Genomic DNA, 23,061 nt, shown 5'->3' with positions numbered 1-23,061 from the left:
AAAAAAAAAAAAATTCTAAAACTATGCAAACAAGGAATAGTTCTTAAAGTAACTAAGGTTCTGGTACATCACCTGAGTGGCACCCTTAACTATTAAACACAAATACTCTGCTACGTCTCTAACAGGGTTTCTCAACCTTGGCACTTTCAACATTCAGGGCCAGATAATTCTTTCTTATGGGTGCTTGTCCTGTACATTGTGTGATATTTAGCAGGACCCGGAGCCTCTTCCCTTTATATGCCAGTAGCATCTCCTACTTATGACAATAAAAAATACTTTTAGGTACTAAACAATGGCCCTGGGGGACAATTCTGCTCTAGAAGGTATCCACTTTTGGTTAAGATACAGGATCTAGACTGAGATGAGGTTCAAGCTCTGGCTATGGCACATACTAGCAGAATAAAGTTGGACAAGTAACTTATCTCCTGATGCCTCAATTTGCCTCGCTGTAAGTAGGGATGATACTACCTACTTCCCTGGTTGATATGAACATTAAATGAGAAAATTCATGTAAAATGCTTTACACAGAGCCTGGCACATAGTAAGCATTTAGTAAATGGTAGTAATGATAATGGCTAAGAGGGTTGTTGACCCATGACCTTGGAAGACAAAATCAGGTAGGTCATTCATATGGCCATCTGGTAAAAACAAACCGCTCACAGAGCTCATGTCTGAACAGCCCATAGAAGGGCACTTACGTCAGTATGCCAGAAACACAACGACAGGTCAATGCTAACCTTGACGGAAACCATGCTGCATTAATCCCTTTGGGAATGAAGGGTAGGAATAAAGGAGAAGTAAGTGCAATGGAAAAATAGCTACAGACCAAATAGAAATATCCCGCCACAAAGAGGTAAAGGTAAAAATTTAGCGAGGCCGGCAGGGCTCAGTGATTGTGTCGACCTATGAACCAGGAGAGGGCACACGCACAGGTTGCAGGCTCGATCCCCAATAGGGGGCGTGCAGGAGGCAACCAATTTATGATTCCCTCTCATCATTGATGTTTCTCTTCTCTCTCTCTCTCCCTTCCTCTCTGAAATCAATGAAAACAGATTTTTTTTTTTTAATTACACCTTTTAAAAACTCCCTGGGCCACAAACTAAAATAAATATGCTAAATTTGGGGAGAGGGTACCCTGGTAAGAGTTGGTGAATACCTACACAGTTAAAGATGGTCACCGGAGGGGGGGCGGACAGCTCTCAGTTGATGCAGCAAGAGGCAAGTAATAGAGGCACAAACTTCAAAGGAGCACGAAGCTGCGAGCTCTGCCTCTCTCTCTGGAGGAGCTGTCTCACAGCTTGCTCCTGTCAGCTCAGAGGAGCCGGGGAAGCGGGTGGCAGAGGCACCCAAGGGCCTCCGCAGAGTCCTCTGCCCTTGAGGAGAGCACTGGGAGCCACAGGCCAGATCTCTCCCACTAGCTGTTTCCTGGCCCCTCAGTGGGGCTGGCGGGATTTAAAACCTCTCAGTGGGAAACTGTGCCACAGTCAGAAAAGCCCCCTCTCAGCCTACCCCCACCCCTTCCTCACATGGGGAACAGAACAGCTGTCTCTCCCACTCAGGCCCACATTCGAGGCTCACGCACAGGCTGGATTGGATGGAACAATCAGAACGCAAAGCACTATGAGTCAATCAGCATCCAAACCTTTTCGTTTGGAAAAAAGTGGCTTTACCCGGGAGCTGAGGTCTAAATTAAGCTGTTTAAAACAGTCATCTGACTCACAGAGAACACCACACTAAATTGGGTATCTCTTCTAACCAGTCATCCAAAAACACAACCAAGTCTTTGTGGGACAAAGCCTGGAAACAGTGAAATGTTCTCTTCATTGTCTTTTTTTCTGACCCACACTTTACTTTTATCTCCATAACATGCAGTTGTCTCTTAATGTCATTCAAGTGCACCGTGCTTTTCTTTTCTCACTAAAGTAAAATAAATAACCCAGAAGAGTAGTAGGTTTGTGCCCAGCATTTAAGGCCGCACACATTAACATTCAACAACGCGCCCACACATCTGTAATCTCTGAGCACAAGTCTTGTCCACACAGAGCCCGGTGGAGGCGAGTGATGTTTTTACCCTGATAGGCTATTACACTGCTGCCCGTTGAATGCACTCTAAGAACCAAATGAAGAAAACAAGACAACCCTCCATTCTTTCCTGGGGGAAGGCCCACACTGCCCTCCATTTGACCCCAACGTCAAATCAAAGACATCACATGGTATTTACATTCTAGGGTAACTTTTACAAGACAAAAACTTCCACAGCACAGCTTAGAAAGTAGAATGTTTGACATACATGAAGTACTCAACAGGTAGTAGAGGTTAGACATTTGAGAAACAGGCAACAAATATATAGTTGGCTTGAAATATCCTAAACCATTTTTGAGAAACTCCAGAAAGTTGAATGCTAGCCTCACTTTGTCAGAACTGATTTGGGAAACATTCAGTCCTGCCTGAAGGAGAACCGGACTTCCCCAGCCAACATTGTGTCAAGTCACCATTCCCAGGGTTAGTTCCTGTCAGTGTTCTGTCTGAGTAACGAAGTGTTTCTCTCCCACCTCGGCCAGGAGGACGGACATGGGGCCAAACACCTTGGAGACAGAAAAACAAACAGACTCACTTATGTGTTTAACTCAGCTCTGTCTGGAAATCAGGAAGCAAGACTGAAGATTAACCTTCGGGGAAGCTCTTAATGCTGAGATTTCCCCCCCACAAAAGTTCAAATGAGAAGTCACCGTGAGTTCAGGAGTGAAGAAGACTTAACAAATGGCCACGTGACTTTCGGATTGCCCCCTGGGAGACACAGTCCACCCCCATCGCTGGGGTCATTTTTAATTCAAAAGGATCGGAAATTTGGATTAGCTTCCTGTCCCATTATGTCACCTGGCCCTTGTGTTTGCAGGTTTTATATACAAAGTCCCCTGCCTGAAAATGGAGGGACAAGGCCAGTTTCCCTGTACAGCAGGTCCTTGAATAATGCCACTTCATTCCACACCATTTTGTTATAACGTTGGCGAGGAAGGACAATTGATTTCCAGCAGGGGCCACTGTCTGTGTGAAGTTTGCTGTGTGTGGGTTTTCTCCCGGGACTCTGGATTCCTCTCGCATCCCAAAGACGCGCATGCGGTAACCTGGTGTACCTCCACGGGCCCGGTCTGAGTGAGTGTGGGTGTGAGGGGCCCTGGGATCGGGCTGGGTACTCGCCTTGAGCCCTGGGCTGCTGGGAGGGGCCCTGGCCGCCCAAAGCCCTGAACTGGAATTAGTGGTTTGGGAAAGAATGATCTTACTTGTTCTTATTCACCTTTCTTAAAGGTATGTACAGCTCACAGTTATTTCCGTGTTTAATAGTGGAAGTGTTTTGGGTCTCTATTTAGAAGTTTGGTGAAGGCTTTGTGACCAGAAATATGCTATAGGAACTTAACTCTTATTTATAGCAATTAGCCTCCGGTAAAATTGGTTTTGTTAAATGCCATTTCACTTAAAATCACAGTTTCCAAGAACCTACCGACAGCACTGAGGGCGTACTGTACTTCTAATGAAGTCAAGGGATGAAGGATTTCAGATTTTACTTTACATGCAAAGGAAGGGAAAAAAAGATTGTGGAATTTTCCAATTTCATTATTACAACAGTTTTTAGCCCCATCAAGAGTAACTGAACAATGTCATGCAACAGGAAAAATCGGCTAACTCCCCTCCACCTGCCCCCAGCGTTATCTGTCCAGACGCCCGCTGTTTATTGAGCTGCCTGGGGAAGACTGAAGGCAGGACGCCTCCTGCCCTGAGTGCTGAAGAGAGAGGATGGACGGGAGCTGGCGTGATGAACAGTAACATCCAATACTCATCAATCTCGGCCTTTCATCTCTCGTTTCTCAGTCTGACAACCCTTTTTACTTTCTGAACCTGACAGCTGCTAGGACTTCTTATTGATTACAATCGATCTCTGAACCACCACCATCTGTCTACAATTGAATCTTTCTTTAGGGTAATTGTGCTCCCAGAAAAAAAAAAAAATCCTGCTGTTTAAACTGATGCATTTCCAGCCAGCATTAGCCACAGAACCATATCTGCTGTGCCCTTCTGAGTTAAAATACACCTGTGAGATAAGTACCGTTGTCCTAAAAAAAATCAGTGGTCGGCAAACTCATTAGTCAACAGAGCCAAATATCAACTGTACAACGATTGAAATTTCTTTTGAGAGCCAAATTTTTTAAACTTAAACTTCTTCTAACGCCACTTCTTCAAAATAGACTTGCCCAGGCCGTGGTATTTTGTGGAAGAGCCACACTCAAGGGGCCAAAGAGCCGCATGTGGCTCACGAGCCGAAGTTTGCCGACCACGGTCCTAACTCAATGTTGTTCCCACACTTCCATCTTAATCTCTTTGACGGTCTACTGTGTCCTTCCCAACTCATCGCCATATTTGTGCATCTGGTGCAGACTGTGGGTATGCAGCAGTAACTAACAATGATGGTGAAATTTACAGTCTTACCAAAGCGACAGGCATGTGCTAAGTGTCTACCATGAATGTCTGACTGTTGAACATCCTCACCGCTTTGAGGGAAGTGCTATCATCTTGCTTCACAGATGGGGGAACTGAGGGATGGGCCATTTAAGTAAATCAATAAATATAGAGAAGTCCCTCCAACATCCAAGATACAGCACCCACATTCAAAAGATGCTAAAAAATACTGAGACCCAAACTTCCATTTTAACAAGCCTAATGCTAACAAATTTTGAAAAATTGCTTTTTAAAAACACATTCTTCTACTGAATGCCAATAGCCAAATGTTCATTGTCAGAGCTTTGTCAAAAGCAAGCACCTTCATACCTTAAAATTAAAAATTTACCCATACCATCCTGACCAGGTAGCTCAATTGGTTAGAGCAGTGGTCGGCAAACTGCGGCTCACAAGCCGCGGTTTGCTGCTCTGTTGACTAATGTTTGCCAAACACTGCTAGACTAAATGCTATCATGCAGTTGGAAGCTGTGAGGATTAGGTAATTGTGGCATATTGTGTGCAGAGGTAAAGGGTAGTATATGACATAACCGTTAGAGCGTTGTCCCTATACACCAAGGCTGTGGGTTTGATCCCTGGTCAGGGCACACATACAAGAATCAACCAATAAATGCATAAATAAGTGGAACAACAAATTGATCTCTCTCTCTCTCTCTCTCTCTCCCTCCCTCCCTCCCTCCCTCTCCCACTCCCCTTCCTCTACCTCTCTAAAATCAATTAAATTAAAAAAACACCTGCCCTGGCTAAGTGGTTAGAATGTCTCCCCATGCAGCAAAGGGTAAAGGGTTGTGAGTTCCTTCCCCACCCCTGTACAGGGCGTGTGCAAACCTGTTGATGTGCCTCTCTCACACTGATGTCTCTCTCTCTCTCTCTCTCTCTCTCTCTCTCTCTCTCTCTCTCTCTCTCTATCTATCTCCCTCCCTCTCTCACTTTCTCCCACTCGCTCCCTTCCTCCTTTCTTCTACTCTCTCTGAAAAGCAATGGAAAAAATATCCTCAGGTGAGGATTAACAACAACAAAATACTTTAAAAAATGAAAAACAAACAAAGAACGCCTGTCTTTTAACAAGTTTGCCCATACCAACACCTGGAACCCTGCAGCAGGTGTCTTCGTAAGAACTGAGTACTTTCGCTGGTGACCTCATTCTACCGCCACAGCATTCCTGTGAGAGGCTGCAAGGGGCTGGCCAAGTACATCGTCTTCCCCTGAAGCACGAAGCCACAGACGGCTCTGAAGAGAGTGTTGCGATCTGCAGGCACCAGGGCTTGAGCGTAGGATGGAGCCCGGCCACGCGGCGAGGCTCGCGTGGAGCTGGGTAAGACGCTCACAGCTTTAAAAACAGACAGCATTACCCGGGGAGACAGATGAAAGGATTCATGAAACAAATCACTCAATTTCTGCATTACTATGGAGTCTCACGAAGGGAAATCATCTGACAGACTGAATCATGGATTTGTGCAATGCAAGAATTTATCAAAGCATCGGGGTATGAATCATAGCCGCAAAATGTTTTCCAACATCCTTGTAAAAACCAGCCTCTGAATGGAGCAACTCTTTAAAAGCACTTGCCTTTTTGCTTTAGTTATTGACTCCTCTAGCAATCTGTACACAATTATCGAAATCTATGTGAAGATGATATTTCTGGAAACCAGAAGAAGAAAGGGGGGGAATAAACAGTAATGTTTCCACCCAAGTGATTCTAGTGTCCTCTTACTATTAGGAAGTCCATCTCACTCCCTGTCCTTCCCAGTAAGCCCGGAGACCCAAATCGGGGTAAGGCGTGGAGGAGAAGCCGCCATCCGATGGTGAGCAGGGCTCCGGTGCAAGGCCGCAGCACCCTCCCCTGCTGCCTGCTGACAGGTGGGCACACCGCGCCAAGCCAGCGTCCCAAACCAGGCAGTGCGTCAGGGGACATGAGAGACACAGCTCCTGTTCTCTCTGTCACCACAGCCACTGACGTCTTTCCCAGCGGGACCAGCAGACTGAAATCCTCTGCTTCTCAGGGACACCAGGGATTCGCCGCTCAGCTGCAGGAAAAATTAACTTAGGTCTAACCCAGTGCCATTATCTTTCCAAAAATCAGAAGATGTCGCTCACATTCCTGGTACTGCCGCTTTACACAGACACGTTGCGAGTACTAAACAGGAAGCCTTCACTATAGCATATTTTTAAACAAACGAAGCTTTGTTCTCTTAGGTGTGACAGTAATTCAAACCATATGAACCAAGTGTTGCCTGGTGACATTCCTTAGAGGATGTGTGACAGAGATATATGGGGGTAAATCGGACAAACCATAGTCAGTATTAGTTGGTCAATGTAACGTACACATGGTGGGTAGGGGGTGGGAGGTGCGGGACACTGTGGGAAAGGTAAAGCACAACTTGTCAATCTCTTTGAACAAAGGAAATGGGGGGCGGGGGGCGGGGTGAGAAGCCCACTGGGGCTGGGAAGATGTCAGTGCTGGGACTACAGGCTCCTATTCCAAGGTCAGAGCCCCCTTCTCAGCAGAAGAGAAGTAAAGGAAGCGCCGTTGATGGTTCTCCCTGCTGGCGTGGGTTGTTAAGCAATAACCCATGTGCCCAAACCCTAATCTGCAGGATCAGCTCTGAAAAGAGGAGAAGAACTCTGCCAAGCATTTATCAACACCTAAAATTGTTTCTTTTCATTCTCAGCACTAAAGCTGTTTTACTAAATATTTTAGACCTGGAGCCCGCCGCTCCCCTCCAAACGGCGCAGGTACTACCTCGGGTTTTAAGCCATTGCTCAAAGGAAGGAAGGAAAACAAACGCCAGCGAGGCAATGAGAACCAAAGAGTGGAGGCCCGGAGCCCTCCCCAGCCCGGCAGGGGTGCCGACACCGTGCCCCAGCTCCTCCGAGCCTCGGCAGGGCTGCTCCTCGCTCAGCCTTTCGGCACAGCCCAGGGAGCAGCACCCAGATGGCACCCTAGGAAGGAGAAGCTGGGCAGCTGGGGCCGAGCCGGCATGTGACACCTGCTGGATGCTGATGGAGGGAGAGGAGGACGATGGCTCTGGATGCCATGCCCCTGCGGAGGGAAAGTGGGGGCCAGACACCTGGCCTCAGGAAACCCTGAAGGGAAAGCAGAGGGGGCTCTCAGGGGCCTAAGGCTGAAACCACAGGAAGGGCAGCTTCCCAGGCCTGGGCCAGCCCTGTGCTCGGGCCCGGAGAGGAGCAGGAAGTCAGTGGGACCTTGGAATCAGCCTGGTGCACAGGAGCCCTGGACAAGGAGCCCAGGAGTGTGCTCCTCTTCCAGCCCCCCCTGAGCCGGCTGTGTCCCCGGGCAGGGTGCTCCGGCCTCCGCTGGCTCCTCCAGACCGGAGGCAATTAGAAAGTGAGGTGTCAGGGGCCACTCACAGCTCCGACGGCTGTGACTCAGTGAGGAACTGTCCTCGCGCCTCACCCACCCACGCTGACTCACTCGGCCGCGTGGCCACTGCTGGGTTTTCTCTTTCTGACCATCATTTGGATTCAAAACAAAACAAGAACCCGAAAGCAGAACTCCAGATGTGGGCTCAACTGTCCCTACTTTCCATGTTACTTCTGAAGCGCCTGCAGGTCCTTGGGCGAGCAATGGCCTAAGCTTCGGCCCCCAGGACCTCATCAAGTCCAGGGCCTCCTCTGCCCAGGCAGGCCCTCACCATCCCCCCGGCTCTGACAAAGCTGTCCGAGCCCGGGACGCGGCCCAGGGATGTCACGCAGAGGAACACGGCCAAAGTCACACAGCCGCCTCCACATGAGCGTCTCACATCTTAGAATATTACGTTTTGCCCTCTACTGTAAGTCCACGGAAAAAATGTAAAAGCTTTAATGGCATTTTGTTTCAAGTTGAGCAAGTTTGCTAGAACGTGGGAAGAAAAGCCTTCAACGTCATAGGGTGAAAGGGAAGAAAACCCATTTTCTGGTGTGGGCCACTCCCATGACGCTTTAGTTCTCTGTATCCCACAACAGGAAACTGGCTTCGCCTGAGCCCTGGAGACACCACAGGGGAGGACACAGAGGAATGGCCGAGCCGAGGAGTCAGAGAGGCAGCTCTGCATCTAAGTGCGCGAGGACCCTGGCCTTCCATCCAGGTCGCCCTGCAAGTCACTGTGGGGAACAGAGATAAAAGCAAACCTCAGCAAGCCCCCTGGTGCAGAGACCTCCTTCACATCAGTCCTACTCCTGCCTGTCTCATCTCCTCAGTGCTCCCCACGGGAGAGGGGCTGTCCACGGTGCCCGCGTGAGGGCGGAACACAGAAGAGCAAAGACCTAGGGCCCCTTCCCCAGCAGAGCTGCCCAGAACTGGCACAGCCAGGGGAGAGGGAGGGGCAGGAGAGAGACCTCAGCTCCGCCAGCTAACTCCCTTCCAGGCCCTGAGCCCCCTGCACAGGAGGTGGGGAGGCTGAGTCCTCCTCCCTTGCCAAGTCTGCTGGGTGCCCCGAACTCCGTACCCTGACCACAGACACATCCCGACTGCTGCCCGCTGGTCTCTGTTACTGCAGCTTATCCAGAGCTTCCCCGCAGACCTGACCACACCATTTCCACGCGACACGGGTGGATAGCGATTTCTGGAATTCAATCAAAAGCACAAGCTGGGGCCTCCGGTCTCAGAATTTCAGTGACCAGACAACTGGTCATCCCCTTGGGAGGACCCGGGACTTCTCCCTCAGGGACACGAGGGTCCATCAAAGACCCAAGAAGGAGCTCACTGGGTTTTCATCTGTGACGATCGCTCAGTCATGGCTTCCACTGCCAGACTTCACCGCAGGTTCTGAGGAACCCATGCCAAGAACACACCAATTCCACCGGCTGAAAACAGCTCTGGAGAGCACATGGGATTATGGGAGAGTGGGGGTATCCACAACACCCCAGGGGGTAAACTTACATGGGGGTGGGGAAGGATGCTGTTATTCAAGCAGAACTTGGCCAGTAGGAGGTTGGTACTTCTTCAACACAGTCAGCCAGATGTCCCCCAAAAAGATTCCCCCAAAGAGACAGAGGAGTGCCGTTTTCCCGCCTTGAGAAGAAACCTCTACAGCTGATAGAGCCGGTACCAGCTCTGCCCTCAGTCAGGTCTGTCCTGCTGTTCTCCAAAAGGCCGGATGAGAAGCCTCCTCTCACGGAATAGTTTTATTCCTCCCATTGCACTACCTATCTTCAGCCTCAGGAAAGTTTTAAAATTATCATAAAGATTTATTCACAGCTTTTATGACTGGGCTATTTTTTTGCCCTGACAATTTTGGTCAAGTCTGCTCAGTTATTCACCAAACTGGAGGCCCAGTGCATGCTTCCTCTCGCAATCTGGGACCCCTCGGGGGATGTCGGGCCTAAACCAACAGTCGGACATCCCTATCGCAATCTGGGACCTGCATGCACCAGTGACCTTTTATTTTTTTTTCCCCTGATTATAAAAAGTAGTACATAACATGATCCTTCTGAGGCAGTAGTACCATTTCCCCCGTCTTATGGGTGGAAAAACTGAAGCAGAGAGAAGTAATTGGCTTTGTCACACAGTTGTAAGTGTCAGAATCAGGGCTGACCACAAAATGTGTAAGCCAGAGTCCATGCATGTCATCGCTGCATCATCCTGTTTTTTCGGTGTTAGAGTAGCCTTGCCAGGTTTTAATTTTTAAATCTAAGAGACTGTTCCCAATATTATAGAGTATGGTCCCTAGGCCTGGCGGGCGATCAGGGCCATCTGTGGGGTGACTAGCGGGTGGGGCGATCAGCCCCCCCCCCCCCCGCTGGCACCCACCTTGGCCGCTGGTGGTTGCCTCCCTCTTGGGGGACAAGGCATTGAGCGTCTGCCCCTCGGTGTTCAGTGCGCATCATAGAGACCAGTTGTTCTGCTGGTTGGTTGTTCCACCGTTCGGTCAATTTGCATGTTAGGGTTTTATTATGTAGATAGCACATACTACGTCTACAGTGTTCGGGGTCTCCCAACCATTTGACCAGCAAAATCATAACACACAATACTAGGAATATTGAAGTGTCACCACCACACCGTGCAAGGAAAATGTTGTTGGAATGACGAGAAACACCTGCTAAAGCTGTTGCCTGTTCTCAGCTTAGGCCAAATACAAGATGGTAAAAATGGAGCGGGTAACTCCCCAGTCTGTGCGCCTGCGCCCTTCCTCAGTGTCCTGAAGGTCATGGTGAACTGCGTCACTCAAAGCCTGACGCTCCCTGGACCAGCGGGATGGACATCACCGGGGAACTCGTCAGAACTGCAGAGCCTCCCAGGCAGAGCTCCTGAGTCAGCACCTGCACTCGGCACTCTCAGGCACGCACAGCGTAAGCACTGCGCCAAGACCCTCTCCTCCCACCCCAGCACCCCGACCTCACTAGCCTGTGTGCACTGGCCTCAGACCTGAGATCAGCCTCTGCCCCCGGGAGCCCACTGACGTCTTCTCCGAGGGGCCCAGTCCCCATGGCTGGCATTCCACCCACCTGGCTGCACCCGGGGCCCCGCTGGCCTCCTCTGTGGAACTGTCCGAGATGGCTAGAAACGCGCGAGGCATTTTGTCCCCCAAAACGTTCATTTATTCACGGGGAAAAATATCTATTTTTAGGTGTCAACGGCCAGGGTATCCTGGCTCACCCGCGCCTCTCCTCCCACGTGCCCAATTAGAAAGATCATATTGTTTCCTGGCATACAATTCCAAGGGCACTGAACACCGGCAGGGGACCGGGAGAGGGCTCCAAGAACAGCTCTCAGTGAATGGAAACAAGAGGATTTCTGCTCAACGTAATTTCCTCAGCACCCACCCTTTCCTCCCATCACGGACCCCATGCTGAAGGGACGCCAAGGCCACGTGGAAGTAACGGAACACCAGCGTATTCAAGACATATTTTTGTATCCTCAGAACACAGCAGAAAGAAGGGCGAGCCAATCCGTTAACTCTCTCTTTATCCCACCCAAGTTGAAAACTTAACAGTCTAACCCCAATTTCTCAGATGACAGATGAATCCAAGTTTTTCTTACATGCAGGAGTGTGCCTAAGAAGGGAGGGTGTAAAATTCAGAAGCTTCTGGCCTAGCTGTGTTCTCAAATGCTGACTTTTTAGGGGAACACTGGAAATGACCATCAACACAAAATTTACCTGATGATCTTGGGGTGCTACTGGGAGGGCAAATATGTCCGGCCATTTCCCCTTTCTTCGCTTCCAGTAGACGGCACTAATTTATCACAGTGCTTTTCCCAACCAAATCTAGATGCCGCCTTAGCGTCCTTCTCCACAGAGCCCAATCCTGCAGAATCTCAAAGCCCACCCCAGGGCTCCTGAATCAGCACGGACATTTGAACAGGACCCCCCCTCACTGAAGTTTGCACACCGAAGTCTGAGAAGTGCTGGTGCAAGCTGCAGCAAAGTGAAATGGACTGTTTACCCCTGGTCTATTTTATTGGTTTCTCAACTCTACATCCCCATTTCTGTTCCAACGTCTCCTAAGGTCTCAATCTGGAAGCTTATAGACAAAAGATGACCCAATTTATGGCTTTTCTTGGAGGGAGGGGGGAGGGAATCCGTATTCCTGTAAATAATGGGCCTACATTTCCAAATGATAACAGGTGATTAGAGCTAAGTGGCAGCTGCTCTCTAGAGTCTCCAATTTACCCCCGTCTCCACTCCTCCCTATTGCTTTACAGCAGCCCGAGTACCTGAATGTGTGACTATACCCCAGTAGACTACAGTTATTTCCAAAATCAACAAGAACCATCACCCACGACACCACCCCCGTCACATTCAACTTTTCACTGCTTCTGAAGGTAAGCCCCACCTGCACTGGCGCAGTTTCTCTTCCCCACATGATGCCGGTGCTGAGGAGAGCAGCACTGGCAGAGTGAGTAGTTCCTGTTCTGTTTAAGATCCACAAGTTGGCTGAGATCTGCACATACCCACCCCATAGATTTTTTTCTATTGTCTAGTTCCCAGCGCCAAGCACACACCAGGGAGCACAATCCTTAAGGGCACGAACTGTGAGTCTGCAACAGAGTTCAGATTCCTAGCCCTGCCACCCAATAGCCATGTGATGACCCTAGGCAAGCCGCTCACTCCCCGAGCCGGTTTCCCTGTCTGTAAATTGTGGGAAGCACTAAACTCAGTACTCCAGGCCTACTGTGGGAAATAAACAAAGGACTGTGAAGTGCTGAGCACAAGACCTAGATACTACATATGCACTCAATAAAGGTGGTTATTGCTATTATTACACACAGTTGGTGCTCAAAAAATTCCTTAATGATTGCCTTTCCCATCACCTCTGCCTCCCCCACTTCCCAGAGAAACTGAGAGCTCCCAGGCCCCCGGCACTGTCCCCTGGGCTAGGGAGTCATGCATGGCAGTCCATGCGGACTGGTCTCTGGACAGGCCGCCCACATCAGTGTCCAAGGATGTGGCGTGGTGGGAGCAGACCTAAGCCCACATGCTCGGCATTTTCCGTAAACCACCTCTCCCCCTCCCCCGCCCCCGCCCCCCCCCCCGCCCCCGGCCCAACTTCGACACAAACCAGCCAAATGTTTTGCTGAAAATATAAGTGATTAGCATTTCCATAGGCCTCCCTGTGAAGTTGATAAGATAGATTTTTAAATTCCATTCTAAGCCACACAAATCTCTCCTCTGTCTCACACTGCACTTGGTTAGGACCACACAGGTCAGCACTAATGCTCTCACTCTATGTCACAGAGGCCCACAGCTCTCCAGGACACTCTCAGTGGCCTCGAACGGTGATTAGCACAGCGCACGGCCAACACAAAGTGCTTTAAAAAGTACATGCGTGCACCCACACACACTTACACACGCACACCAGTTTCCTTATCTCAGATAAAACAGTTCTTTTTTTTTTGCATTTATTTTGTACCAGCAAAGTGTTTAGCAACATAACAAACATAATACCCGCCATACCCATCAATATGCATTCCCTTGTGTGCTAAGAGACATGTTTCATGCTAACTAAACTATGAAATGGAACTGTTCCAGTTCTCCTCGGTAATGTTTGAACCATCGCCGGGACAGTAAATGAAAAGGGACAGAACTGGGTCACGGTCCTGTTTGTTTCCTCAAAGAGGGATTGGTGGCGGTCTCTGTGCTGCAGCCTTTTATCTGCCAACGCTGCAGAACGGACGGAAGAAACACGATGCGTCTTTCCAAAAATAATGGTTTCCATTCGAGTTCCTCCTTTCAGTTCTGAAGGATCAGCCACTGATTTGAACAGGCCAGAGCCCTTGGCCTCAGCTCTCCTTGGTGGGAACCATGCTGGCCTCACAGTCTCAGTCTTTGGAAAGGGGAAGGGCCTGGCGGTCACGGGAGGGGACGGGTGGGGAGGAGGGAACTGGCGGGAGGAGGACCACGCCCACCATGTTTAGTCTCCCTGAGAGGGGGAGGCAGTGGAGGTGTTTGGGATCATTCCTGGCACCTGTGGACTGGGGCGTGGATTCAAGCATCCTGTCGCTGCTGCCCCTCCATAACCAGCTCCGACTTCCAAGTGGCACATTAAAGCAGCTACGAGCTTCACTATTTTAACAGCAGCGCTGGGCAACAGGTCCTCCTGCCTGCGAGACAGACAGTGCTCTCCTCGAAGTGCTCTCTGGGGCTGATCTGGAACCACCTGCTTCTCTGACTAAACCACACGGCCCTGCCCGCAGCACTGCCTTGTTATGGGGACACAGGGCTAGCTGTCCTCCCACAACCTTGGCCTTTAGCAACAAGGAAACCCCGAGGTCTGTGATCTCCGGTGTCTTTGGTGAGGGAACAATGCTGACCTCTGGCATTGCCAGAGGGAATCATGGAAGGCTTAGAGCAGAGCCTGAGGTCTCCGAGAGGGAAACCGGGATGAATACTAGCAGTACCAACAAAGAATAGAAAATCCCTTACCTCCCACTGAGAGGAAGCGGGTCTCCTGATTAACTGCTTGATATATCACCAGTGAGTGGCTGCCGCACCTCCCCACCACCACCTCCCCACCATCCATCACCCCACCCGCCCCAGACCTGCCCGGTGTGCTCTCAGCCAGACCCTAAATCAGCCGCCTGGAAAGGAGGAGTCTAGCAGGACCTCTCCGCCGGCGAGCAGTGAAGGTGGGAGAGATGAAACATCTGGGGAACCAGAGGAGGGGGAGAACGTGGGGCAGCATCCTCCACGCACTTACTGATGGAATCTGAACTGACTGAGGCCCAAGGGCCTTAGGAGCACTTGCGTGAAGTCTCTCGCCCACTCCTGAGGTCTCCTGCCCACTCCAGAGGCAGCCAGAGCGCGGCAGCCGGGAGACCCGGGGCCGCCGGCGGAGGTTACAGCGCTCGTATTTCACATGTGCTGTGGCTTGCAGAAGCCACTTCACATTTACGGCCGCGTGGAAAACATAAAGGCGGCCACGGCCTGTCGCACTCGGTGGCGGGCTGGTGGCCGAGCCAGTCACCAAGTCCGCAGGGAGGGAGGCGGGGGTCCCTTCCATAAACTCTTGCAGTGAAGTGTGTGACCGGCCCAGCACCTGATAAATCAGTTACTGAAACAGATCCCGGCCTTCCGGTGACTGGGGATCCAGTAACACTCAAAAGGGGGGAACGTAAAAAATAAGCCCATAAAGTCATACTGTGCTGAAAACCCACACAAAAGAGAACTTTCAGTTCAGACTTGCACGGCAGGAAAACGGTGATCGTTAAGGCAGCGCGAGTGCCTGCCGACCTGCTTAGCGAGGGCAGCTGTCAGCGGCGCCCACCTCGCCTACAGGCGGCAGAAACCAGAACCGCTGAGGCTGTTAAACTAAAGAAAATAAAAAGCATCTCCATTTTAAAAAAATACATTTCTGTAGTAGAAATAACATTAGAATGCTTTGAGTTTGAGTTATGACGAGGGTCCACTTTAAGAGGAAAGCCATCTGTAATTCCAGAACCCTTAAACTGCAGAAATTTAATAGCTCTGTGACCTTTGTAGCTGTCTTTTAGAAAAAAAACCACACAAGCCACCATTGAAGTCGAGGTTTTTGTCCAGCCACCTTCCCATCCTCTGAAACACTCTCCGGCGTTGTGTGAGGGCTCCGGTTCACCATCAGGCAGAGAGACGCTCACCGGCCCCAGGGGCCGCGTGTTCCCCAGGGCTCGCTCTCCGGCAGGGCCCCCAGGGAGGCGCGGTGTCGGGATGGGAAACGTGCTGTGGCCCAGGCAGGGGGACGACCCAACACCCATTTTCACAGGCTGCCCGGCCCTGTCCTGGTCCCACCGGAATCTACTAGCAAAGGGCGCTGGGGAACTGTTTCCTGGGACTTCCAGGAATCGCCTGCTGGCCCCTCCCGGCTGCGGCCAGGGCTTGGGAGGCGGCGACACGCTGAGCCTGTCCCGCTGCTCTCGGAGCTCCAGCCAAGTGGACCTCCTGCACGCGCTCCCCTCGGTGCCGTCACCGCCTCACTCCTTCCCACCTCCCCCCCGTCCTCCCGGGTCCAGTGTGGACGCCACCTCGTCCATGGAAGCCTTTCCCTTTAGGCTACTCCGCACTGAGGACCCCGCCTTCACCTGTGCCCGTCCGTGCGCAGCACAGGACTGAAGAGCACCTCATTCTCCCTCACCAGACGGTCCCCCCACTCCTCGGGCCCCGCCTCGCCCGTCACACGGTCCCATCCCCACAGGGACACAGGGGTGCGCACTCGGTAACTGCTCCGAAAGTGCCGATGGGCACCTCCCGGAGCTCTGCCCTGCCCACGGGAGGGAGTGTGTGTCCGGGGCAGCCCTGGATGGCGTCTCCCCTCCTTCCTGCTGAGCTCTCTGGGTTTCTCACTTTCTCTGTGCCCTTCTGAGCGGGAGCGCAGGGCAGGATGGCCATGCCCTAAGCCCTGTCCCTGAGATACAATCCTAGACGGAGGGCCTGGCCTCCTGGGTGCAGCGGGATACGGCGAGGAGGCCGGGTTCCTGTGCAGCCCCCAGAAGCACAGGAAGCCCAGGGAGGCCACGGTGGGGCCGAAGACAGTCTTTCCTCAGCCAGTCACATCGCCTTCAGGTACACACAGCCAGGGACTGCAGGAGACGGGGAGATCTGTGCACAGTGAGAACTAGGACGAAGTATCAGGGACCAGGGCAAGACGTAAAGCCACTGTTACATGCCAACTGGAGGCGGAGAAGGTGACTTGGGAGGGGTGGCCGGAGCCTGCCTTAGAGGGCCAGCTGCTTCATCTGCTGCTTCCATTTCCAATTTCCTTATATCCAGGGAAAATGTACAAAATGATTTTATGCCAATATCACATGCCCACATGCTCTCCCGAATATAAGGAAATTAGAAATGGAAGCAGCAGATGAAGCCAAATGCTGGATGCAGACCCACTTCCAGTGGCTGGGCGGGGGGGAGGGGCAGGCTGCAAGCATTCCCTCTGGGCCGTTGTGAGGGGCTGGGACCTAAGCATGGCTGACCTACCTAGGACCAGGATGGGGAGCCGAGGGTGGCTGACCAAAGTCACTGACCAGCCCGCGGTGCCAGGGTAGCCGTGAGAAAGAGATGCTTGACTTGCCCATGGAGAGCCTCCCAGTTCTCTGAGCACCCAGGCTGCTGCAGACAGTCAACTCCAGGAGAGCAGGAACCGTGTGTCTCCCCTACTCGATACCATGACCTTGCCCATAGCTCGTGTCCAATACCTCCCTGCTATGCGACACCTCAGAAGGTAAAACAGAGCTCAGCTCTTTGGTTGGGAACCATCAGAGGGAGCACATTTTAAACACCATGTGGGAAGGGCAAATTGGCCTGGTCCATTCCTGATACAGGAGGGGATGAGGTGGGCATATACTAGTATAATCTCTAATTCCAAATCGAGCGTTGCTTTCTTACAGGCCCACCATTTTTACAAGAAAAACCTCAGCTGTGATTTTAGTCAATACGATTAATATGTATCATTGGTTTGAATCCTCAGGTCGCCGATGTGCAGATGTGGTGAGGATCCACAGCCTTGCTGACTGCGGCAGTTTTAAAGCTGCTTGTTCTGGCAAGGTCAGGCCACCTTGGTGTGAAAGTCAGGCCAAGGGCAGAAAAGCGTGCCAGGGAGTCTTGGGCCATTTTCTTGTGCGCACGGATGTGCATACACGCATGCACACACACAACACGCACATGCACACACACACAACAAAACACAAAAACAAAAATACAACCGACTGAAGAAACTTTTGGCAGGCATTTAACTGCATCTTAGTCTGCTTTTTAATAACTGGGTCAGACTCTAAACTTTTCTTTCTTTTCTTTTCTAAAAGAAAACATTCCCTAACCAAAATATGGAATTCATCTGCATTGTAATCCCAAGTGGAGAGCAGACTCATTTCCTCTTGATCTGTTTCACTTACTCCCACTCGATCTTGTTTCTCATGGACAATGAATGGAAACACTCCCCTGTAGGAATTTCAACCGCCCTCTTTGAGACAGATGTTTTGGAAACCACTGACAAGCTGCCTGTCACTCTGAGGCCAATCACACACGCTTCCAGCCAGTCGGGTCCAAACCGTGAGGTGTTTCCGCACAACCGTCTCTAATATGTACAGTCTTAGCTGTCTGCCACCTCAGATCGGGTAAGTATCTGCAATTGAGCAACTTTTTCTCCATGTCCCCTTTCACCAACACGGGCCTCACTAGGAGGCCACATCCAAGGCTCTGTCTCAGCAACAGCATCATCATCTGCTAAAGAATCAAGAATGGGATTTTTCAGGCGTGTCTCTGTAAAGACCTAGCACCGTCAAATCCTTCAATGAAACTGTTACTTTCAGGAAGCGAGCGAGGCACTTGGGAAAGAAAATGAATTTTTATAAGCCACTAGGGCAGTGTTCATAAATTTCCGCTGGGCAAATGGGGCCCTCCTGGCTTGGAAGAATTATTACTCAGTGCTTCCTAAGCACCCACATAAGTTCATGTTTCTCCCCGAGGGCCTCACTGGCTCCAGAAGAGAAACGTACGACCAGCTTTAGTCTTGTTTCAAATGGGTGTGATGCATGGAGGCAGATCATTCGAGCCACCTGGATGTGCTGTGAAATAGTTTCTCGAACAGTTCCAGCTTTTCCAAATGCACCTATGAAAACAAAACTAAACGCCTGCTCAATTCGCTCTTTAGCGGATCTACTTGGCTCCAAAAGAGTCAACAACATACCAGAGAGAAGTTCCAGCAGAAACTTCCAGTGATTGGCAAGAATAGCCCTAGGTTCATGTACATTTGGAGGGGCAAGAACCAAGCCAAGAGCAGACCCTCAAGAGAGACCCCTCCTTACCCAGCCTTTGCTAACTAAGGCCATTATACAGAGGATGGGTTGGAGACGCTAAGGCAGAATCTGAGAAGAACACTCAACATTTAAAAACTTCAAGCCCGTGCAAAGGTTATTCTCATGTGCCCTAGCAACGGACTTCAAGACTTCCATTTTCCACCGCACCAATACGACTCTGGAGGGACTGCCTGTGAGCCACTAAGTCCAGGCACAGACATACTCCCAGAGCTGCACATGCCTGCTTAGCGTTAGTACACACTGCTGAGGTTAGACTATCACCTCCTTTTCTCTACGTTCTCTTTTCTATCAATGAGAATCATTTACATGTAATACTAAATTTCAACTTTATGTGGAGCAATCTTTGAGTGGATTGACCATTAAGTTGTAACTATAATAAGACATTTTCTCAAACTAGGTATCTTTAGGTAGTCCATTTACCAAAACCATTGGGGGCGGGGGGCGGAGGGGAGAATACCCACACAGAGACAAAATTAAAAGGGATTAACAGAGAGGGCCAATACAGAATATTTAAGGACATAACCTCTAGGGACCTATCCCCAGCTCCATCACTGTATTATTAGCTGTGTGTCCTTGGGCAAATTACTCAATCTCTGAGCCTTAGTTTCCTAATGTGTAAGATGATAATAATAACAGAACCTGCATTTCCTAGCATGGACCATGCACCTGAGGCATAGTGCACAGCAAAGGAAAAGCTCTCGATAAATGGTCGCCTTGATCACATGGTTCTTAGTAATCTCAACTCCAGCTGGTGCTGACTCAAACAACACAATCTGGCCGAGTCACCTGCATCGATGACCAGAATTGGCCTCTTGTTCACCTTGCCACTTAGAGGTCACTGTCTGCATGTTCCGTTTATACTAAGAGTTTCCTGATGACATAGTAGTCACACCGAAACATCTATTTGTTTAGCTCTTTGCTTTTCGCTGCTTCCAAATGCCTGTGGATTGATCTATGTGGATCCCAGAAATGTAATCGTTAGTTGCTTGGCTAAAGAGGCTTCTCTCTGTGTTTGTTTTTACTAGAAGTCAGTCCTCTGAACCTGCGGTTTGCAAACTTTCTTTCTGAGCATGGAACACTATTTATCAAACAGGATCTGACAAGCAACTCCCGTTCTGCATATGAAACAGATAAAAGCGGAGCTGTGCTGACTATAAAACAAAGGGTAGACAAGGGCCACCTTGATCCCACCCTGCCAGGTAGCCCCTGAAATGCCCCTAGGAGCTGTAGCATTCTGTGGAACATGCTCAAAAAAAACACACTGATCTAAATGGCTCTCCCAATTTGGATCTGGCCACAGGGCCTGAACTTGAGTCTCATTGGTGAGCTCCTGCTTTTCATCTCCTAGCTTCATCAGGAACAACAGTCAGACGCCCACAAACCACGATCCCTTGCTCACTAACGTTCCTAGCGTGGCTGTGGTCGGTGCAGATACCCAGACCCTGATTTTCTTTGTTTACTGACCGAACACTGAGTTACAGCAACTCCCCCCGCAAAATGCCTCGGGACCACAGTGTTTACATGGCTGTGCCCACCAGTGTGTAGGATGCATGATATCATTATTACTGGCTTCTGGAGGAGCCATGTTCCACTTCCAGTTTTCTGCACCCATTAGGCCGTGCCATACAAACCAAGGTCAAGGCAAAGACTCAAAAGAATTTTTCAAATAATTATCCATGAAAATGCCGTTCCTACAGTGAAATATACACTCCTCACAGTGCTTAGGAAGTACCAGCAGTTTCCACACATATGAAATGTTCCAGGGACCAGAAATTAGAGAGCAATCCGGACCGGGGGATCAGAACACTGGAGCAGCTGGGCAAAGTCATCTCTGCAGAAAGTCCCAGACAGGAAGCAGGCCCCTCCTCCCCTGTTTAATTGCTGCTCAGCGGAAGCATGACATCGACTTAACTGTGGGAAGGCGAGAGGCAGAGGGGGGCTTGTTCAGGGTGGTCTGAGGGAGACCAGCCAGGAGTGATGGGGCTGGAGCCAACCAACCAGAGATCCCAACCAATCGTGAGGAACATAGTTCCTCCCCAGAAAGAGCCGTTTCGCCTCCCGAGGGACTGGCTGGAAGGCTCCCAGCCTGAGTCATTTGGAAACGGACTTGACGAAGCGCTCCAGAGTTCCCCAGGGGAGCGATTGGCCATGATGAAGGGGAGGCTTCACGACCAAGTGGGTCTTTTCCAGCTCCAACTCCCATGGTTTCTGGAGCCTCCTGCTTCTTCCCAGCTCACGGGGGCCAGTGCGGCCGAAGCATGACTGTGAGGATCTTCTGGTCCGAGCATTTTCAGGCCCGGGTGTGGCTCTGAGGCCTCCCAGCTGCAGCACAGGAGCCCAAAGTCCCAGCATGTGAACAGCCCCACCTGGACTTGGGGTGCTGAGAAGACGGAGGGTGGAGTGCCCCCGGACGTGGTGCTGCCAGGCCCAGGCACTCAGCAATCAGGCCTCCGCGAGGGGCACGGCCCGAAGCCCCTTACCAGGGGGCTGCTGAGAACGTGTCCCTTTCAACATCTGCTCATCAGATTTGCTCTTGGGAAGCAGTAACAATGACTGGGAACGCGGGCACGGTCTCACATCCCACAGCTGGCCGGCGAGTGGAGCAGGTGGGCCGCATCCGAAGCTGTGTCTGCTTCCACCTAGTCGTTAAGCTGACAGAACGAAGCCTAAGGGACACCGCTCACCTTCAGGTGGCTGTCGCCAGCCCTCGGCAAGATGTCGCTGAGCGCAGGTGGGAGGGACAGCTTCTCCGGGGCTCTTCTCCCCTGGAGGCAGCACTGGCACCACCCTCCCCCGGCCCCTCAGGCTGCAATGAGGCGCCGTTTTCTGGAGCTGTTCCTCACGTGCCAAACACATTATGTTCTTGTTAACTGTTCACTTGCCTCTGGTTTCTGGAAAATTCCTACCCAGCAATTTAGCTGTAAGCCAGAAGAGCTCATAGAAAAGTATCTGATTAAACACCCCTTTTTTTTCTTTCTTATTTCAGAGTGGTTGTTGGGTGCTACTGCTTAAGTTAGTATATCCGTTAACTATTGTTGTGTAACAAAGCTCCTCAAAATTCAGTCGGCTGGCGAAGGTTTCATTCACACGCCTGGCGATGAACACTGCCTGGCGAGGGGCCACCACAGCGCTCCTCCTCTTGCGGATGAGAGCCTCAGGGAGTTCCAACGGGCAAGCAGACACTGACAGGCCTCTTGAGGTCAAGGCTCTGGCACCCACACGATACTTGTGCTGCGTCTATCACTCCAAGCAAGCCAGAAGGCCTGCCCAGATTCCGAGGGCAGGGGAGCACAGCTCCAGCTCTGGGTGGGAAGAGCCAAGTGGATGTGTGGCCTTCGTAAATCTACCACATGTCAGCATCTCCCCAGAGTGACATACAGAATACACGTTAAGATTCACTCTGACCAAACTTCCCAAGCTTAAAATTCAGTGGAAATAACATAACCGATAGCAGAACAGGAGGCCAAGAGCTATTCTCCCACAAGGGGCTGACAAACCACTAAAGAACCATTATTTCTTAACCTGCCTATCTGGCTACCAATCTGTACCCTCCCACACAATTTTCTGCTGAATCAGAAAGAAAAAGCTCACCCATCCTCAAAACCAGGTTCTCCATCGAAAGCTCTCAATACATATGATATGGCGGGGTGGGGGTGGGGAGGAGATGATCTAATGCTCTGGTGGGAGCATAATGGTCCCAGTGGAGAGTGAAGATTCATGTGGGCAGGGCAGAGTCAAATCAGCGTTTAGGGCTGTTATGACAAGAGCCCTCACAGACAGGAACAGCAGTGCACAGTGAAGGCATGCTGCAACACTGGATGCTACACACAAAACGAAAAACATCCCATGCACGTTTTCTATTTGCTCTTGTGTTGGGGAGAGTGGCCGACAAGGGGTAGACAGAAGGCTCTATGGATCTGGTTGCTGGAACTGGTTCTCACAACTGATTGTTCTTACATCCATTTTATTCAAGGACAGAGATTCTCCCAAAGATACACAGCAATCAGGGGCCAATTTACTCCATCAGAATCAAGATATCCCAGCCTTTCTTTATTTGGTGTCAAATACTTTTAAGTCTTTATTTTATGCCATGAAGTCATCAGGGAAACATCTCCTTGGAAGCCTGAATGCAGTTTCAAAGGATGGGATAAAAGTGTATCTACAGAGGAATGGGGAATTCCATGACAGAACAACAGTCCCTGGGTGATAAAAGAGGAAGTGGAAATTCCTAAGGCAGAAAGACTCATGCGTGCACCACGCAGGTTCTACAGCTCCATTTATCACCCTGCACCTACGCTGTTTCTACAATGGCAGGATGTTTGGTG

General features: G+C 50.6%; 1 protein-coding gene across 1 annotated transcript in view; it reads right to left on the bottom strand.

The window, feature by feature from the left end:
• The window catches only part of LHFPL2 (LHFPL tetraspan subfamily member 2), a 133,993-nt gene that overhangs the window by 46,674 nt on the left and 64,258 nt on the right, over nt 1–23,061 (bottom strand). The window lies entirely within an intron of this gene.

Source organism: Eptesicus fuscus, chromosome 4 (assembly GCF_027574615.1).
Source record: "Eptesicus fuscus isolate TK198812 chromosome 4, DD_ASM_mEF_20220401, whole genome shotgun sequence".
Taxonomy (NCBI): domain Eukaryota; kingdom Metazoa; phylum Chordata; class Mammalia; order Chiroptera; family Vespertilionidae; genus Eptesicus; species Eptesicus fuscus.
This window is presented reverse-complemented; position numbering and strand designations above follow the sequence as displayed.